This window comes from Salmo salar, chromosome ssa12 (genome assembly GCF_905237065.1).
Source record: "Salmo salar chromosome ssa12, Ssal_v3.1, whole genome shotgun sequence".
NCBI classification, from domain to species: domain Eukaryota; kingdom Metazoa; phylum Chordata; class Actinopteri; order Salmoniformes; family Salmonidae; genus Salmo; species Salmo salar.
The window spans coordinates 86,015,339-86,037,527 of record NC_059453.1 but is presented as its reverse complement, the minus strand read 5'-3'; the positions used below and the strand labels follow the sequence as shown (position 1 = coordinate 86,037,527).

Genomic DNA, 22,189 nt, shown 5'->3' with positions numbered 1-22,189 from the left:
TGTAGAGTGAATCAACAGCCATACTGTAGAGAGAAACAACAGCCATACTGTAGAGAGAAACAACAGCCATACTGTAGAGTGAATCAACAGCCATACTGTAGAGTGAAACAACAGCCATACTGTAGAGAGAAACAACAGCCATACTGTAGAGTGAATCAACAGCCATACTGTAGAGAGAAACAACAGCCATACTGTAGAGAGAAACAACAGCCATACTGTAGAGTGAATCAACAGCCATACTGTAGATTGAAACAACAGCCATACTGTAGAGAGAAACAACAGCCATACTGTAGAGAGAAACAACAGCCATACTGTAGAGAGAAACAACAGCCATACTGTAGAGAGAAACAACAGCCATACTGTAGAGAGAAACAACAGCCATACTGTAGATTGAAACAACAGCCATACTGTAGAGTGAATCAACAGCCATACTGTAGAGTGAAACACCAGCCATACTGTAGAGTGAAACAACAGCCATACTGTAGAGAGAAACAACAGCCATACTGTAGAGAGAAACAACAGCCATACTGTAGAGAGAAACAACAGCCATACTGTAGAGTGAAACAACAGCCATACTGTAGAGAGAAACAACAGCCATACTGTAGATTGAATCAACAGCCATACTGTAGAGAGAAACAACAGCCATACTGTAGAGAGAAACAACAGCCATACTGTAGAGAGAAACAACAGCCATACTGTAGAGAGAAACAACAGCCATACTGTAGAGAGAAACAACAGCCATACTGTAGAGAGAAACAACAGCCATACTGTAGAGAGAAACAACAGCCATACTGTAGAGAGAAACAACAGCCATACTGTAGAGAGAAACAACAGCCATACTGTAGAGAGAAACAACAGCCATACTGTAGAGAGAAACAACAGCCATACTGTAGAGAGAAACAACAGCCATACTGTAGAGAGAAACAACAGCCATACTGTAGAGTTAACCTGCCCTGAAGTTTGAGTCTGTGTGTGTGTTTCATAAAGGGGCAAAGAGTGGGTGGGTACTTACTACTGTGCACAGTCGATCAGCTGGTACTCATTGGATCGCTCAAAGCAGGCCTTCACCCCCTCGTCTTGCCAAAGGGTTTTAGCATGCTCATAGAACTCCTGCAGAACAACACAACACAGAGAACTGGATCAGGCCAGTAAACGGCTAGACAGGTGAACTGGTTGCCAACTTGGACCCAAATCAAATTAGAAACGTCCTTCAACATTGTTTACATTTCAGGTATTAATTTCATTCAGGCAATAGAAAATGTAGATCTAGGTCCTACCCCCGCGGCACTCCTGTACATCTCAAATTATTGGATGATTGAGCGATAGTTCACCTACATACAGTATGTAGGATCTTAATTTTAGCCAGTTTCCTACAGCAGGAAAATAATCCTGCAGCAACAGGAAATGTGAATTATAGACGGGTTGGTTGTTTAGGGAAAGGGATATCTAGTCAGTTGCACATCACGGAAAGCATTCAACCGAAATGTGTCTTCCGCATTTAACTCACGCCCTCTGAATCTGAGGTGCGCGGGGCTGCCTTAATCAATGTCCAAGTCATCGGTGCCCTGGGAAAAGTTGTTGTTCGGGGTTAACTGCCTTGTTCAAGGGCAGAACGGCAGATTATTCCACCTTGTCGGCTCTGGGATTTGAACCAGCAACCTTTATGTTACCGGCCCAGCGCTCTTAACTGCTGGGCTACCGCTAGCAACTATGATACATGCACAGCTATGGGGAAAAACAGAGTGGTTCTCGCGACGGTCAGCCAACCTGTCTATAATTAATGGCCATTTTTGTAGTGGTTGACACATTTTTCGTTAGGGAAAATCAAGTCTGAAATTATAAAGTGGAAATTACAAACTTCAGAATCCTTTTTAAACTCCAAATACACTACATGTTCTACATGTCTTTAGCCTATCAGAAGGTAAGATGAAGAAGCAATGCATGTTTAAATCTATCCTATCTAACCTACCCAGGCTTTTGCTCTAGTCATATTATAGCAAACTACACCAGCTAATCCTGAGGAGGAGATAATTAATATGATCATATGTGTTTAGTTAGACTGAAACAAAATCCTGCAAGAGTTGCCCAGGAGGGTTGGCAATCCCTGGGCTAGCATAGAGGCTAATAGGCTGACCACACCGCTCGCGTCGCAAAATATGTTTTTCAATTATTACACCCACACTGCTCGCGCACGTCAACGAGCGTCTGCGTTGCCAAGGGCTAAAATAGAAGTCCTTTCTATTTCTGCCGCAGATCGCGCTGAAAGTCCTGCCTCTCCCATCTCCTCATTGGTTTATAGAAGCAGGTATCCACGTGCCATCTCCTCATTGGTTATACCCACGTGGGTGATTGAAAGACGAACTGTGTTGCCGGTCGGTGTAGTAATATTAGGAAAGTGTAGATGCCAATCACCATATAAATTCAAAGATGAAAAAGCCTGGAAGGAGGAGAGATGACTAGAAACGATTCAGTTGACCGTTATATGTGTGGATTAATTGTCGGAGTAGAGGACCTTGTGGATTTCAGGTAAAATAACAACTCAATGTTTATATCCCAGGACAAATTAGCTAGCAACAGCAAGCTAGCTAAATAGGACAAATTATCTAGCAAGTGCAAGCTAACTAGCTAAATTGCCATAAATGTTTAATGCTTTTCGAGCTGTTCCAAAATTAATGTAATTGGTTGCGAGTTTGTTTTGATATTTTAACTTGCGTGTCGTGATCGCGTTTGGTGTGGGGGGACTAAATAAAAGTATGCACGATGGCGCACGCGCACAGCCGGTTTGGGTACCGTGTAAGAGTCAATTGGGAATTCAACACTAAATCAACCAATCAGAAAATATTTTTCAGCTGAAAATGACATATTTGGGGCGGGCGTTGCATGCGTTTTCCTTTAAGTGGTCTCACTGAACCTACAGCCGTATCCGTCCCTTAGTTGACAGTGGTGAGTGGAAGACAGAGTGGGCACAAGACACAAGAGATACAGACTGAAAAAAACATTCATCAAATCAAGCAGCCTACACATGAACGATGAGGGACAGCACCACATAACAGAACCTTGTCTTTCAAACTGACAAGGACTCTCTAAGCATCCCCAACTAGGCCTCTGGAGTCTGGACAGTAACATGACTGCCAATGCCTGCAATGCCCAGAAAACAAAACAGAAACGTCAGTCTCACTCTGACCATGCTATAATCCTGACATTCACTCATGTTGTAAATCAATCAACGAGCATTTTAACGCTAGTGACTAATTCGTAGGGTCAAGTGTTTCTCCTAACCATGTGGCAGGTAGCCTTAAGGTTAGAGCATTGGGCCAGTAACCGAAAGGTCGCTGGATCGAATACCGGAGCCGACAAGGTGAAAAATCTGTCCCTGTGACCTTGAGCAGGGCACTTAACCTTAATTGCTCCAGGGGCGCTGTACAATGGCTGTGATCGTACCTTGTGTGTAATAGGACAATATAATAACCCCCCAAAATATTATAACCAGGTAGGCTAAAACTCCTGTCCCTATTCTTGAGGTATCCCATCAGCGTACATTGCTGAGGACAGAGAGATGGCTGTTCCCTGTCAGAACCCTAAGCACAGCGAAGCGGCAGGCAGAGTCAGTCTGGTTCCTGGTAGGCCCTAGCCTAGGGCCAGGAGATGGGGGGAGAGAGAGAGGGAGGAGGAGGCGGCAGGCAGAGTCAGTCTGGTTCCTGGTAGGCCCTAGCCTAGGGCCAGGAGATGGGGGAGGGCGAGAGGGAGGAGGCGGCGGCAGGCAGAGTCAGTCTGGTTCCTGGTAGACCCTAGCCTAGGGCCAGGAGATGGCGAGAGGGAGGAGAAGGCGGCAGCAGCCAATCAGATAGTCTTCTCTGGCCAAACACACTCAAACCCACGTTAATATAATGAGTTAGATGCTTCAGAAAGTAGTCAGAAGCCACAGACATTCCAATCCAACATATACAGTGCATTCAGAAAGTATTCAGACCCCTTGACTTTTTTCTTTTTTTTTTACATTGCAGCCTAGGAATAAATAAATAATAAATACTCATCAATCTACACACAATACCCCATAATGACAAAGACAAGTTTTTGAAATGTTTGCAAATGTATTCAAATAAAAAAATAGAAATACCTTATTTACATAAGTATTCAGACCATTAGATATAATACTCGAAATTGAGCTCAGGTGTATCCTGTTTCCATTGATCACCTTTGATGTAACGGCTGTCGTAGAGAGGGGACCAAAGCGCAGCGTGTTGATCGCTCATGATTAATATTTATTATAACTCAGAACACTAAAGAAAAAATAACAAAGAGACAACAAAAGCGCACAGTTCTGTCAGGTACATAAACTAAACAGAAGACATCTACCCACAAACACAGGTGGGAAAAAAACCTACTTAAGTATGATCTACAATTAGAGACAACGAGGACCAGCTGCCTCTAATTGGAGATCAACCCCCCCCCAAAAAAACACAGAAATAGAAAACTAGACCCTAAACATAGAACTACAAAACATAGAAAAACACAAAACACCCCCTGACCTACTCTATCATAGAAAATAACATCTTACTATGGACAGGACGTGACATTTGATATGTTTCTACAACTTGATTGGAGTCCACATATGGTCAATTCAATTGATTGGACATGATTTGGAAAGGCACACACCTGCCTCTATAAGGTCCCACAGTTGACAGTAAATGTCAGAGCAAAAACCAAGCCATGAGGTTGAAGGAATTGTCTAAGAGTTGCTCTTTGGAGATGGTAGAACCATCCAGAAGTACAACCATCTCTGCAGCACTCCATCAATCAGGACTATGCGCCAGACGGAAGCCACTCTTCAGTAAAATGCACATGACAGCCCACTTGGAGTTTGCCAAAAGGCACCTAAAGGACTCTGACCATAAGAAACAAAATTCTCTGGTCTGATGAAACCAAGATTGAACTCTTTGGCCTGAATGCCAAGTGTCACATGTAGCTAGGCAAGTCAGTTAAGAACAAATTCTTATTTACAATGACGGCCTACCGGGGAACTGAGTTAACTGCCTTGTTCAGGGGCAGAACGACAGATTTTTACCTTGTCAGCTCAGGGATTCGATCCAGCAACCTTTCGGTTACTGGCCCAACGCTCTAACCACTAGGCTACCTGCCGTCACTTCTGGAGGAAACCTGGTACCATCCCTAAAGTGAAGCATGGTGGTGGTAGCATCATGCTGTGGAGATGTTTTTCAGCGGCAGGGACTTGGAGACTAGACAGGATCGAGTGAAAGATGAACGGAGCAAAGTACACAGAGATCCTTGATGAAAACCTTCTCCAGAGCGCTCAGGACCTGACAGGGGTGAAGGTTCACCTAACAACAGGACAACGACCCAAAGCACACAGCCAAGACGACGCAGGAGTGTCTTCAGGACAAGTCTCTGAATGTCCTCGAGTGGCCCTGACAGAGCCCGGACTTGAACTCAATCAAACATCTCTGGAGAGACCTGAAAATAGCTGTGCAGCGACTCTCCCCATCCAATCTGACAGAGATTGAGAGGATCTTCAGAGAAGAATGGGAGCAACTCCCCAAATACAGGAGTGCCAAGCTTGTCATGTCATACCCAAGAAGACTCGAGGCTGTAATCACTGCCAAAGGTGCTTCAACAAAGCACTGAGTAACGGTTCTGAATACTTATGTAAATGTAATATCTTTGGTTTGTCATTATGGGGTATTGTGTGTAGATTGATGGAGAATTATTTTTTAAATCCATTTCAGAATAAGGCTGTAACGCAACAGAATGTGGAAAAAGTCAAGGGGTCTGAATACTTTCCGAATGCACTTTATTTAGTGTAGATTGGCATAGCTTCCTTTGGCACAGCAACAGACCATATATAATATCTCCAAATCTATAGAAAGCATCAGGGCAAATTCTCACCAAGTTTCACATTTTAGTCATATGTATGGGATGCACGTGTTATACACCGTCCAATGAAATGCTTACTTGCAGGTTCCTTCGACAATGCAACAACAATAAGAAATAATACAAGATAAGAATACGAACAGTGGCTCAGTAGAATAAACATTTTAGCATCAGTATAATACATGAAGTCACAATTTAAAGTCAATATTTACAAGTTTTACAGAAGAGGGGGATTGGGGCAAACTCTCAACTAAAGTTGCAACTGATTCAGAATAGGAAAACTGCTTATCCTGCCTGCCTGCTTATCCTGCCTAATAGCCTGCCTGCCTGTCTGTCTGTCTGCCTATCCTGCCTGTCTGCCTGCCCAGCCTATCCATCTGCCTGCCAACCTTGGGAACGGGCAGTTTGGAAGGAATCCCTGAGGGTCCTGGTGTTTCAGAGGGGAATTCCCATCAGACCCATTTAGTGTTATTAAACACAGTGTTAACAGGCACAGGCCATGCATCTCTCAGGTGAGAGCCTCATTCAATTGTGAGCATCCCAAGGAGAGCACACCTGCTAATTACTGAACCACAAAACAGACAGACACCATACTGTAGTAGCTTCCATGGCTGATGTGATGTTCCTCTAGGAACTTATTGGCATATTCCTCCATTCACTGACTGGGTCTATTCCATCCTGCCTTAAATTCAAACACATAGACCTATATCACGTTAGCAGCCAGTTTGACTAATGTTCATAGTTTGAACCGTTTGAGGTGGTGTCATCGTCGTGTGTGTAGGTGGCAAACACGAAACATAAACAAACACCAACTCCAAAACCAACGTATTTAAAAATAACAGGGGTAAAAAAATACCCATAGCTCACCAATACAAAATACACAAAACCGATAACAAACAAAACAATCTCAGACAAGGACATGAGGGGAAACAGAGGGTTAAATACACAACATGTAATGAATGGGATTGAAATCAGGTGTGTAGTAAAACCAGACAAAACAATGGAAAATTAAAAATGGATCTCTGATGGCTAAAAGACCGGTGACGTCGACCGCCAAGCACCACCCGAACAAGGAGCGGCCTCGACTTCGGTAGAAGTCATGACAGTACCCCCCCCGACGCGCGGCTCTAGCAGCGCGTCGACACCGGCCTCGGGGACGAGGTGCAGGGCAATCCGGATGGAGACGATGGAACTCCCGCAGCAGGGAAGGATCTAACACATCCTCCACCGGAACCCAGCATCTCTCCTCCGGACCGTACCCCTCCCAGTCCACGAGGTACTGAAGGCCCCTCGGCCGACGTCTCGAATCCAGGATGGATCGAACGGAGTACGCCGGGGCCCCCTCAATGTCCAGAGGGGGTGGAGGAACCTCCCGCACCTCAGCCTCCTGGAACGGGCCAGCCACCACCGGCCTGAGGAGAGACACATGGAACGAGGGGTTAATGCGGTAATGGGGGGGAAGCTTTAACCTATAACATACCTCGTTCACTCTCCTCAGGACTTTAAACGGCAGGGCAGGCGGAGGGGCAGGTTTCTGGTCGAGAACCAGACCGGTGCGAACACCGGGGCCTCACTGCGGTGACGGTCTGTGCCAACTTTCTGGCGTCGTACGGCGCGCTGAAGGTGGACGTGAGCGGCGTCCCAGGTCTCCTCCACGCGCCGGAACCAGTGGTCCACCGCAGGAGCCTCGGTCTGACTGATGCCAAGGAGCCAGAACTGGCTGATACCCCAACACGCACTGAAAGGGAGAGAGGTTAGTGGAGGAGTGGCGGAGCGAGTTCTGAGCCATCTCTGCCCAGGGCACGAACATCGCCCACTCCCCCGGCCGGTCCTGACAATAAGACCTCAGAAACCTACCCACATCCTGGTTAAGTCTCCACCTGCCCGTTCCTCTCAGGGTGAAAACCTGAGGTAAGGCTGACCGAGACCCCCAGACGCTCCATGAACGCCTTCCAGACCCTGGACGCGAACTGGGGACCCCGATCAAACACTATATCCTCAGGCACCCCGTTGTGCCGAAAGACATGCGTAAACAGAACCTCTGCAGTTTGCAGAGCCGTAGGGAGACCAGGCAAAGGGAGGATAGGACAGGACTTAGAAAAACGATCAGGATCGTGGTGTTACCTTGTGAAGGTGGAAGATCTGTTCTGAAATCCACTGACAAGTGCGACCACGGCCGTTGTGGAACGGGTAAGGGTTGTAGCTTACCTCTGGGTAGGTGTCTAGGAGCCTTGCACTGAGCGCACACCGAGCAGGAGGAAACATAAACCATCACGTCCTTAGCTAAGGTGGGCCACCAGTACCTCCCACTAAGACAGCGCATCGTCCGACCAATCCCAGGACGACCAGAGGAGGGTAACGTGTGAGCCCAGTAGATCAATCGGTCACGGACAGCAGACGGAACGTACCGACACCCAGCTGGACACTGAGGGGGAACGGACTCTGCACGTGACGCCCGCTCAATGTCCGCGTCCAGCTCCCACACTACCGGTGCCACCAAACAAGAGGCTGGGATTATGGGAGTGGGATCCATGGACCGCTCCTCTGTGTCATACAGCCGGGACAGTGTGTCTGCCTTAACCTGTTAGGGCTAGGGGGCAGTATTGACACGGCCGGATAAAAAACGTACCCGATTTAATCTGGTTACTACTCCTGCCCAGTAACTAGAATATGCATATAATTATTGGCTTTGGATAGAAAACACCCTAAAGTTTCTAAAACTGTTCAAATGGTGTCTGTGAGTATAACAGAACTCATATGGCAGGCCAAAACCTGAGAAGATTCCATGCAGGAAGTGGCCTGTCTGACAAGTTGTGTTTCATCTTGGCTCTTTTTATTGAAGACTGAGGATCTTTGCTATAACGTGACACTTCCTACGGCTCCCATAGGCTCTCAGAGCCCGGGAAAAAGCTGAACGATATTGAGGCAGCCTCTGGCTGAAACACTTTATCGCGTTTGGCAAGTGGCCGATCAGAGTACTATGGGCTTAGGCGCGTGCACGAGTCGACCCCGTGCTTTATTTTCTTTCGTCTGTTTACCTAAACGCAGATTCCCGGTCGGAATATTATCGCTTTTTTATGAGAAAAATGGCATAAAAATTGATTTTAAACAGCGGTTGACATGCTTCGAAGTACGGTAATGGAATATTTAGACATTTTTTGTCACGAATTGCGCCATTCTCGTCACCCTTATTTACCCTTTCGGATAGTGTCTTGAACGCACGAACAAAACGCCGCTATTTGGATATAACAATGGATTATTTTGAACCAAACCAACATTTGTTATTGAAGTAGAAGTCCTGGGAGTGCATTCTGACGAAGACAGCAAAGGTAATAACATTTTTCTTGTAGTAAATCTGACTTTGGTGAGTGCTAAACTTGCTGGGTGTCTAAATAGCTAGCCCTGTGATGCCGGGCTATCTACTGAGAATATTGCAAAATGTGCTTTCACCGAAAAGCAATTTTAAAATCGGACATATCGAGTGCATAGAGGAGTTCTGTATCTATAATTCTTAAAATAATTGTTATGCTTTTTGTGAACGTTTATCGTGAGTAATTTAGTAAATTCACCAGCAGTGTTCGGTGGGAATGCTAGTCACATGCTAGTCACATGCTAATGTAAAAAGCTGTTTTTTTATATAAATATGAACTTGATTGAACAAAACATGCATGTATTGTATAACATAATGTCCTAGGGTTGTCATCTGATGAAGATCATCAAAGGTTAGTGCTGCATTTAGCTGTGGTTTGGGTTTATGTGACATTATATGCTAGCTTGAAAAATGGGTGTCTGATTATTTCTGGCTGGGTACTCTGCTGACATAATCTAATGTTTTGCTTTCGTTGTAAAGCCTTTTTGAAATCGGACAGTGTGGTTAGATTAACGAGAGTCTTGTCTTTAAAATGGTGTAAAATAGTCATATGTTTGAAAAATTGAAGTTTTTGCATTTTTGAGGAATTTGAATAACGCGCCACGGGATTACACTGGCTGTTGAGTAGATGGGACGCAAGCGTCCCACCTAGCCCATAGAGATTAACGTTCTGGGAACCTGGTCTGTAAGAGAGGGTAAACACAAAACGGGTGAAAAACATGGCCCACCTTGCCTGACGAGGATTCAGTCTCCTCGCCTCCCGGATGTACTCCAGATTGCGGTAGTCAGTCCAGATGAGAAAAGGGTGTTTAGCCCCCTCAAGCCAATGTCTCCACGCCTTCAAAGCCTTGACGATAGCCAACAGCTCCCGGTCCCCAACATCATAGTTTCGCTCTGCCGGGCTGAGCTTCTTAGAGAAGAAGGCACAGGGGCGGAGCTTAGGTTGCATACCCGAGCCCTGAGAGAGCACAGCTCCTATCCCAGCCTCAGACGCGTCCACCTCCACTATGAATTGCAAAGAGGGATCTGGATGAGCCAACACCGGAACCGAGGTAAACAGAGCCTTCAGTTTCCTAAAAGCCCTGTCCGCCCCAGCCGACCACTGCAAGCGCACCGGACCCCCCTTCAGCAGTGAGGTAATGGGAGCAGCTACCTGACCAAAACCCCAGATAAACCTCCGGTAGTAATTGGCAAACCCAAAAAATCACTGCACCTCCTTCACCGTGGTGGGAGTCGGCCAATTACGCACAGCTGCAATGCGGTTAGTCTCCATCTCCACACCTGACGTGGAAATGCGATACCCTAAGAAGGAGACGGACTGTTGAAAGAACAGGCATTTCTCAGCCTTGACATACAAGTCATGCTCCAACAGGCGACCTAGCACTCTGCGCACCAGGGACACATGCTCGGCGCGTGTAGCGGACTAAATCAGAATGTCATCGATATACACCACTACACCCTGCCTGTGCAGGTCCCTGAAAATCTCGTCTACAAAAGATTGGAAGACTGATGGAGAATTCTTCAACCCGTACGGCATGACGAGGTACTCATAATGCCCTGAGGTAGTACTAAATGCTGTCTTCCACTCGTCTCCATCTCGGATACGCGCCAGGTTGTACGCACTCCTGAGATCCAGTTTAGTGAAGAAGCGTGCCCCGTGCATTAACTCAATCGCCGTGGCGATCAGAGGTAGCGGGTAACTGTACCCCACCGTAATTTTATTGAGACCGATAATCAATGCATGGGCGCAGACCTCCATCCTTGACAAAAAAGAAACTCGAGGAGACGGTGAAATGGAGGGCCGAATGTACCCCTGATGCAGGGATTCGGAGACATACGTCTCCATAGCCACCGTCACTGCTTGCGACAGGGGATACACGTGACTCCTGGGAAATGCAGCGTCTACCATGAGATTTATTGCACAATCCCCCCGTCAATGGGGTGGTAATTGAGTCGACTTCTTTTTACAGAAGGCGAGAGCCAAATCGGGATAGTCGGGGGGAATGCGCACGGTGAAGACCTGGTCTGGACTTTCCACCGTAGTAGCACCAACGGAAACCCCTACACACCTACCTGAGCACTCTCGCGACCACCCCGTGAGAGCCCTCTGTGGCCAAGAAAAAGTGGGGTTATGACAAATTAACCAAGGTAGACCCAGCACCACGGGATACGCAGGAGTGTCCATAAGGAAAATACAAATGTTTTCCTTGAGACCCCCCTGCATCACCATACTCAAAGGAGCTGTGACCTCCCTGATCAACCCTGACCCTAATGGTCGACTATCTAAGGTGTGAACGGGGAAAGGCACATCCATGGGTACAATGGGGATCCCTAAACTATGAGCAAAAGCTTGATCAATGAAATTCCCAGCCACGCCTGAATCTACTAGCGCCTTATGCTGGGAACGCGGGGGGGAAATCTGGAAAAGTAACAGACAAATATAAGTGCAACAGAGGGCTCTGGATGAGAATGGTGCCTACTCACCTGGGGTGGCGCCAGAGCGCCCTGCCTGTTACCTCGATTCCCAGAGGAACCTACCCGGCACCGACCAGCAGTGTGACCTCTGCGGCCACAGATGGTGCGCGAGCGAGAACCCCCTCCGGTCTCCCTGTGCACCCCCTCTCCCAGTTCCCTGGGTCTAGGAGAGGGGGTGCGTGAGGATGGAACCACCAGACCCCGATCTGGACGTCCGCGAGCAGCCAGCAGGTTGTCCAGCCGGATGGACAGATCCACCAGCTGGTCGAAGGTGAGGGTGGTGTCTCTGCAGGCCAGCTCCCGACGGATGTCCTCACACAGACTACAGCGGTAATGGTCGATCAGGGCCCTGTGATTCCATCCCGCACCGGCTGCCAGGTTCCTGAACTCCAGGGCAAAACCCTGGACATTCCTCGTCTCCTGCCTCAGATGGTAGAGGCGCTCACCCGCTCTGCCCTCGGGTGGATGGTCAAAGACTGCCCGAAAACAGCGGGTGAACTCCTCATAATGGTCCAACGCTGCATCTCCTCCTCCACACACAGCGCTGGCCCACTCCAGGGCTCTCCCGGTGAGGCACGAGACGAGGGCGAAACTCTTCTCACGGTCAGATGGAACTGGGTGGACCGTGGCCAGGAAAAGGTCTAATTGGAGTAGGAAACCCCGGCAGGTGGCAGCACTTCCGTTGTACCCCTGAGGCATGGATAGACAAATGCCACCGGATTCAGGTTGAGAAGGGGTGCTCAGGATAGACCCCGGTTGGGCTATATGAGGCGCTGGAAAAACTCTATCTCTCCCAGTGGTCCATATTCTGGACAATGCGATCCATGGCGGCGCATAGATGGTGAATATTCTCCGCATTCTCCTGGACACGCTCCTCCACCTCCATGTCCGGGGTACCCTCTCCTGCTGACTTCATATTTTGGTCCGAGATTCTGTCCTCGTCGTGTGTGTAGGTGGCAAGGAAGTCAGGCGCAGGAGAAACCAACTTGGTATAACTGGAGTTATTTAATAAAGAATAAACAAACACGAACTCCAAAACCAACGTATATAAAAATAACAGGGGTAAAAAAAATACCCGTAGCTCACTAATACAAAATACACAAAACCGATAACAAACAAAACAATCTCAGACAAGGACATGAGGGGAAACAGAGGGTTAAATACACAACATGTAATGAATGGGATTGAAATCAGGTGTGTAGTAAAACCAGACAAAACCAATGGAAAATGAAAAATGGATCAATGATGGCTAGAAGACCGGTGACGTTGACCACCACCCGAACAAGGAGGGGCATCGACTTCGGCAGAAGTCGTGACAGGTGAACATTTTTCTTTGGGGCAAGAACTCAGAATGAGACTGCAGTATCCAATTAGGGTTTGAACTAGTCTGTGTTAGCCCACTGAGCTAAACGTGCACCATCAGAGAACAACCCGGAAACATGCCAACATGACAGGGAGAATAAGTAATTATTAATTAGAAAAATACTTACCGATGTAAATACAAAATCCTTCTGATTTACTAGGTTTAGGATGTATTCGATTCGGAACTGGTGTGCTGGGTTGGCTAACCGAACTGGGGGCGTCAGTGTACTCATGGCTGTCACTATAGTCTGGAATGGAGGAAAAATAGAAAAACCTTGATTTACAAAATCTACAGAAAAAAACATATGTTTTTGTAAATCTTGAAATGTATTAAAGATTTCCTCTATTGGGTTACTAGTACTGATTACTCATGTAAACGATGTAACCAAGAGGGAGAAATCAGCAGTAAACAGCACCAATTACTGACCTCTATAGCTTCTTTTATGTTGTTTTTAATGTTTTGAATTTTCAGTTTTTTCTCCCTGTGAAGCATGAAATAAATATTTAAAATCATGATAATGAGGAAGTCAGTGTATAACAGCATCAAAATCACCATAAAGGTGTAGCAATGCTTGACATGGAAAAGAAGAATGCCAATCTGCCAATCTTTACTCATTGACGAAGTCTGCAAACCCTAAACAAGGGCCCGACCACACAGATTTTGCATCTATAAAAAAAGTTTGCCAATGGTTTTTCTATGGGGCTCATGCATTGATGGACGATAGAGAGACAATTTAATTTGGCTAGATAGATAAATAGTGCGTTCTTCATGCATTTCATCAGTCTGTGTAGCTGGGCTGACAGAATGTAAGCGTTTCAGTGACAGAGTAAAAGCAGTGCACTGTACAACTGAGAGGAGGCTCCACTACATTCCTCACACTAAGACCGCGAAAACGCCCCATTTAAAATAAACTGCCATACCAATCTCTTCTCACCTCTGCCATTCCACTCCTCTCCCTATCATTCTGTCACTCCCCACCTCCCATCGCCTTCTGTCCTCCTCATCCCACTCTCCAGCACCTTGTACTGACTGGCACTGCCTGTCCCACTTCCAGTAGGTAGGTACAACATTCTAGTCTGAGGGGCAGGCTGAGGCAACAACACGGAACTGAAGCAAGAACGATAGAGATCCCCTCCCTCCATATATTTATCAATAGGCTACACCAGGGTGTCTAGCTGTGGAACACAAACCCGGACAACATCTGTCCTGAATTGACCATCAATACAATCTGTATACGGTCCCTGCTATGGACTGACTGACTGGCTGATGTGTGTGCGAGTGTGTGTGTGTGTGTGTGTGTGTGTGTGTGTGTGTGTGTGTGTGTGTGTGTGTGTGTGTGTAATTTTGACCTACTATGTTTTTAAATTGCACTATTTCTATGAGGTGATCAGTATTATATGTTGCGTATGTCATGTAGGAGCAGTGGTTCTTGTACATCCAACAAAAACGCCCCCTCTGGGACAATAAAGTTGATCTTATTAAGACCTGTCAACTGTGCCATATGTGGAAGCCAAGGCCTTTTGACTGGGCCATGATCGTTGTGGAATGGTCAGAATCATGACCGGTAAAATGAACAATACAGCCACTGTACGTAACCTGAGAATCCACGGAAATGAAACCTGAGTGAAGTCATATTGTTGGGAAACAAAAGCTTAAGGCAAATGACTGTTTTTAATGAGAGGTCCTACAGTATTGATGTTGGCATACTGTATGTCATACTATACTGGCTATAAAAAGAAGTTAGTGAAACCAAAACGGTCAGCATTTTCTCTCGATGAGCAGCGTTACAAGAAGACCCACTAGCCTGAACGCAGTAGGCTATGCATGTGATTTCAAACGATTCAAAAACTATTTCAAGGATCTGTTGAATAATTGGTGCCATCTAACCATGTTTAAAAACCATCTGTCATCTGTTTAAAAACAGTTTATAAAATAGGCAATTCATAGAGCAATACACTTTGTAAATATTATCAATTAACTCAAGCATTTTCACCTATAGGCATAACAAACACCCAGTCTCTGGCGACAAACATTCATATACTCTCTGGGGTAGTTTGGAATTGCACACCCAAGATAATTGAAAATGTAGCTACATTGCAAGAAACAGGTGAATATGCATTAGCCAAAGTTCGCCATCACACTCGCCCATACTATCACAGTGAATTTACTGTTCCTTGCTACCTTGTCACTTTTATATTTATTTTGTATGCTAGAGTACACATATCATTTCACAACAACACTTACAATGCCTCTTACTTCAGGAGATCTCACTGATGATATCAGTATGTGTAATTCTGTTGTCAAGGTAAGAACCTGTATCTGCTGCTACATTGACATTTTAGTCATTTAGCAGACACTCTTATCCAGAGCGACTTACAGTAGTGAGTGCATACAATTTCATTGATACTGGTCCCCTGTGGGAATCGAAGCCACAACCCTGGCGTTGCAAGTGACATGCTCTACCAACTGAACCACACGGGACCATGGCAGGTACGCTTTCACCACTAAACAAGCTGAACCCCAATATTTATGAAAATACATTTGTACGTTTTGACTGTGGTCCTGAACCTGGTCGACCCGGAATGAAAATGCCACCCCCAGGTTAAAAGGAATTGTGAACCCTCTTGTCTATTCAGCCTGATTGGGGTGAATGCCAGTGTGAGATTGCCATTCAAGCCATATACTACAGTATCTATTTATTTAATAAGCCACGAGGGGGTGTGGTATGTGGCCAATATACCACGGCTAAGGCCTTTTCTTAGGCACGACGCATCATGGACTGCCTGGACACAGCCCTTAGCTGTGGTATATTGGCAATATAAACTCAGCAAAAAAAAGAAACGTCCCTTTTTCAGAACCCTGTCTTTCAAAGATAATTCATAAAAATCCAAATAACTTCACAGATCTTCATTGTAAAGGGTTTAAACGCTGTTTCCAAAGCTTATTCAATGAACCATAAACAATTAATGAACATGCACCTGTGGAAAGGTCATTAAAACACTAACAGCTTACAGACAGTAGGCAATTAAGGTCACAGGTATGAAAACTTAGGACACTAAAGAGGCTTTTTTACTGACTTTGAAAAACACCAAAAGAAAGATGCCCAGGGTCCCTGCTCATCTGCGTGAACGTGCCTTAGGCATGCTGCAAGGAGGCATGAGGACTGCAGATGTGGCCAGGGCAATAAATTGCAATGTCCATACTGTGAGACGCCTAAGACAGCACTACAGGGAGACAGAACGGACAGCTGATCGTCCTCGCAGTGGCAGACCACGTTTAACCTCTATGGGCTAGGTGGGACGCTAGCGTCCCACCCGTGGTGCACTCCATCAACAGCAGGTGCATTTCAAGAGCGGCAAATTTGAATCCAAATAAATGTCAAAATTCAAATTTTTCAAACATACAACTATTTTACACCCTTTGAAAGATAAACATCTCCTTAATCTTACCACGTTTTACGATTTCAAAAAGGTTTTACGGCGAAAGCATAAATTTAGAGTATGTTAGGACAGTACATTTACAAGAGTTGTGTGTAATGTTTTGTCAATTCAAAGACAGGGTCACCAAAACCATAAAACCAGCTAAAATGATGCACTAACCTTTTACAATCTCCATCAGATGACACTCCTAGGACATTATGTTAGACAATGCATGCATTTTTAGTTCTATCAAGTTCATATTTATATCCAAAAACAGCGTTTTACTATGGCATTGATGTTGAGGAAATCGTTTCCCTCCAATAACCGGCAGTCAAGTCAGTATCACAAATTAAATAATTAAAATTAGAAAACATTGGTAAAATATTATATTGTCATTTAAAGAATTATAGATTTACATCTCTTGAACGCAATCAACTTGCCAGATTTAAAAATAACCTTACTGGGAAATCACACTTTGCAATAATCTGAGCACAGCGCCCAGAAAAATACGCGTTGCGATACAGACCAGCCGTCATGTTGGGGAGATCTAAAATCGAAAATACTATGTAAATAATCCATTACCTTTGATTCTCTTCATCAGATGTCACTTCCAGGTATCACAGGTCCATAACGAATGTAGTTTTGTTCAAAAAAGCTCATCATTTATGTCCAAAAATCTCCGTCTTGTTAGCACATGATCTAAGCCCGCCGGACTTCACTTCATGAACGAGGGGAAAAAATATATTTACGTTCGTTCAAACATGTCAAACGTTGTATAGCATAAATCATTAGGGCCTTTTTTAACCAGAACATGAATAATATTCAAGGTGGACGAATGCATTCTCTTTTATAACGTATTGGAACGAGGGTACCCAACATGAACTCGCGCGCCAGGTGTCTAATGGGCCATCATCGTTCCATGGCTCTTGTTCGGTCAGATCTCCCTCTAGAAGACTCAAAACACTTTGTAAAGGCTGGTGACATCTAGTGGAAGCAATAGGAAGTGCCAAAATATTCCTCAGCCCCTGTGTTTTTCAATGGCATAGGTTTAAAGGTAATACAACACATCAGGTATCCACTTCCTGTCAGAAAATGTCTCAGGGTTTTGCCTGCCAAATGAGTTCTGTTATACTCACAGACACCATTCAAACAGTTTTATAAAATTTAGGGTGTTTTCTATCCATATATAATAAGTATATGCATATTCTAGTTACTGGGTAGGATTAGTAACCAGATTAAATCGGGTACATTTTTTTATCCAGCCGTGCAAATACTGCCCCCTAGCCCCAACAGGATAACAACACCTGCACAGGATCGGTACATCTGAACATCACACAGGTACAGGATGGCAACAACAACTGCCCGAGTTACACCAGGAACGCACAATCCCTCCATCAGTGCTCAGACTGTTCACAATAGGCTGAGAGAGGCTGGACTGAGGGCTTGTAGGTCTGTTGTAAAACAGGTCCTCACCAGACATCACCGGCAACAACGTCGCCTATGGGCACAAACCCACGTTGCTGGACCAGACAGGACTAGGAAAAAGTGCTCTTCTCTGACGAGTCGTGGTTTTGTCTCACCGGGGGTGATGGTCGGATTCGCGTTTATCGTCGAAGGAATGAGCGTTACACCGAGGCCTGTACTCTGGAGCGGGATCGATTTGGAGGTGGAGGATCTGTCATGGTCTAGGGCGGTGTGTCACAGCATCATCGGACTGAGCTTGTTGTCATTGCAGGCAATCTCAACACTGTGTGTTACAGGGAAGACATCCTCCTCCCTCATGTGGTACCCTTCCTGCAGGCTCATCCTGACATGACCCTCCAGCATGACAATGCCACCAGCCATAGTGCTCGTTCTGTGCGTGATTTCCTGCAAGACAGGAATGTCAGTGTTCTGCCATGGCCAGCAAAGAGCCCGGATCTCAATCCCATTGAGCACGTCTGAGACCTGTTGGATCGGAGGGTGAGGGCTAGAGCCATTCCCCCCAGAAATGTCTGGGAACTTGCAGGTGCCTTGGTGGAAGAGTGGGGTAACATCTCACAGCAAGAACTGGCAAATCTGGTGCAGTCCATGATTAGGAGATGCACTGCAGTACTAAATGCAGCTGGTGGCCACAACATATACTGACACCCACTTTGAGTTTGACCCCCACTTTGTTCAGGGCCACATTATTCCATTTATGTTAGTCACATGTCTGTGGAACTTCTTCAGTTTATGTCTCAGTTGTTGAATCTTGTTATGTTTATACAAATATTTACACATGTAAAGTTTGCTGAAAATAAACGCAGTTGACAGTGAGAGGACGATTCTTTTTTTGCTGAGTTAATCACAAACCCCCAAGGTGCCTTATTGCTATTATAAACTGGTTACCAACGTAATTAGAGCAGTCAAAATAAATGTTTTGTCATACCCGTGGTATACCTGATATACCACGGTTGTCAGCCAATCAGCATTCAGGGCTTGAACCACCCAGATTATAAAGATGTAAAATCTAAACAAATAATCAGCCTGAGAAAATCCTAGGACCTCGGATACCAGTTTAAAGTCTGTGTAATATAAAAGCAGTAAGAACCCTATGGGCTTCAGTAAAGCTGCGACGATACCAGCATCGCCACACTCATTAGTCTCGTGCAAGTAAACAAAACACGAAGTGGATTAAACTTCTTTAAGAAAACAGCCCTAATGTTGGAAACAAACATAATTACTTTGTCATCCAGAGTCACATTTATTTAAAAGGACCAAAAACTTTGACCTGCTTCGGTTTTTCATTTTTTCCATGAAAAGAATATTGCTACACTGGTATCGTCCCGGCCCAAGCCTTCAGTGGCACCTACAAAACAATTAGTGCTTGACATGGTTCTGCAAAGATTTATGAAATGAGGGGAAATAATACTTACTCTGCATTGAAGCCATTCACATGCAATATCCGCATCTGTTTGACTATCGTGCTCTTCCCAGATTCACCAGCACCTGCAAACAGAGAGAACAGGAAGATAAATCTAAAGACCTTTCAAAAAACACCTCACTTGACAGTGGTCTCTTTAGGGCGATATCAATTCCCTTGAGCTAAATTCTAGGCATGTAAATCACACATGACTTCAGTGTTCAACCAAGTTATAACCTACTACAACTAGGTCCCAGAGTGTTTCCTGGTCAGATAACATGGTCAGGAAGAAATCCTAACCTCTAGTGATGACTGTCCACTAACCACGGGACATGGAATGCTGGGAACATTCTGGGATATTCGGAACAGTCATTCTCCACACATTGAGGAACGGAGAGAACAAACACTGCTCCTTCGTGCTAACAACATGCTACTTGCTAAATGAAAATGAAAAGCAAACAGACCACATCCTAACTTGGGCCTGAGCATTTTTCTTAATTTTTGTTTTACTTCTCTCCAAGGGAAAAACACACCAATAATGTAGCGAGTTGACTAGGTAGACTTGTCATAAATACCTAGGCCCCTATAAAATCCAAAATGGTAACCAGGTTTCCGGGATCCGGTCAAACACATTCTTACTGTGCAGAAGAAAAAAAATGAATTGGAATAAATATGCAGCTTTTACATGTATTTTTGTTTTGTATGGTGAACATGGTTTTGTTGAATTAATGTATCCAAAGAATGTGAATTATTTTAGTGAATGAAGAATGTTGTTTTTGGATAAGTTAAAAGGGACCCTAGTCATTGTCACTTCCGACAGGAATCAATGTCTGCATTGTTATTAGGCCTAATACTGTAAGGTCAAAAACTTAGAACGTGATTTCATGTTGTTCGTATGCCAATGAGGATTAAATTGCTCCAAAGATGAGCCTACCAAATCAAGCCAATTAAAGGAAAAGATCAGTAGTTAGTCTAGCCAGCTATCCAAACTTGTTGAAATCATGGCCAAATACCAGCCGGGCACGTATGGCATGTTGCCCAGAGGTCCTGACCTCCGGAGCCACCATTTATTTTGTTAGTCACTTTCAGTCAGATATCATATTAAGAAACATTTTCTAGAATTGCAGGAAATTTCTCTGTCCCATGGCAAAATGTGTAGAATTGCAGGAAATGTCTCTGTCCCATGACAAAATGTGTAGAATTGCAGGACATTTCTCTGTCCCATGGCAAAATGTGTAGAATTGCAGGAAATTTCTCTTTACCATGGCAAAATGTGTAGAATTGCAGAAATCTTGCTAACTATACAGCCGTTTCTATCTCAAAATCAAATCATTTCTGTGTAACAATTAACTACCTTACTGTGATTGTTTTCATTAAAAAAAATAAAAAATTAAATAGCTTCTTAGCAAAGAGCAATTTCTCAAGCAATTTTGCTAGGACTGTTTGGGAGTGGTCTGAGTAGGGAGGGGAAAAAAGAAAATGAGCTGTTATTGGCAGAGAGGTTTGGAACTCTGTTTTTTATCTTTATTATTTACCCCAAAGCCCAATCCCACCAAAACAGGTAGAAATTTCAGGGAATATTTTCAAACAGTAAAAGGGCCATTATCATCATGTTCACAATGTCACAGTATTATTCTAACCTCAGTGTGGAAATATATATAAAACACTAGAAAATCATGTTTTTGACTGCACTGGGCCTTTAAAACTGCAACATTCTATCTACGCTCCATGGCAAAATGTGTAGAATTGCAGGATATGAACTTTAAAACTACACGTTCTCCTCTCCACTGGCAAGACGGGGGCTTCTTTAAATGTTTTTCCGTGAGGGGGGGTCACCCAACCAAATCTTGCTTAGGGCCTTCTAAATCCTAGAGCCAGCCCTGTGTAATTGGAATAACTCCATTACTATACAATTATAAAGCAATTACTATGAAACAACACGCTAATACCATGGTGTTACTTGAGTAATTACAGTGTTATTACATAGGTAGGACTAGGAACAACTTGATTACTCTAGGTCTACTGTCAAATAAATCAGTCCTGGTATTAGCAACGATTATGATTAAAAGCACCAAGGAAAACGTAGTCCATGATGATGAAAACTCACATTTCTGAGGACTATAATATGTAGGTTACTCTTCCTAAATCAGGCATATAGACACACATTACTAGGCTTACACCACAAGCAATAATTCCACTAGTCAGGTGGCATCATATACAACAATGTTGCTCTGGAAAAAGAAACAATGTTGCAAAATAAGGGTGCAAATCCTTTCGGTGGCTTTTCATGAACAGCTGCTTGAAATGACAGGTGTGCATTGACACACGTGTTGTCAGTGTAAGCCTTTTACAAGAACAAACTCCTATCGAAAATGACAGCACAACCACACGTAAAACCCATTGCAATAAAACAAATGGAAGAGTGTTGGTTTAATGGACTGCCTAGGAAGAACATGGGCCTACATACAATACTGTCATTTACCATGTCAGACCATTGTCATCCTCAAATGCCACAATAGGTATATGACTGGGATACCCACATTAACATGGCATGAAACACTTAACCGATGTCAGAAACCTACCTAATAGCAGAAGCCGGTGAGTAGCTCGGTATATCTGCTTGTCTTTTTGAAGCTGTTTCTCTATCTTTTTGTTAGCTTCCCTCTGTGTCTTCTCATTGCGTTGGTCTTCGGATTTACTATTGCCCAGACAACCCATCTTCCCAAAAACCCAATTAAAAAGGTTCGGGGGCGGGGGGATTAATATAATAAATAATTTCTAGATTCCTA

At 44.6% G+C, this 22,189-nt stretch overlaps 1 pseudogene; it reads right to left on the bottom strand.

Moving 5' to 3' along the window:
- The window catches only part of LOC106566057 (guanine nucleotide-binding protein G(s) subunit alpha-like), a 64,438-nt pseudogene that overhangs the window by 32,639 nt on the left and 9,610 nt on the right, over nt 1-22,189 (bottom strand).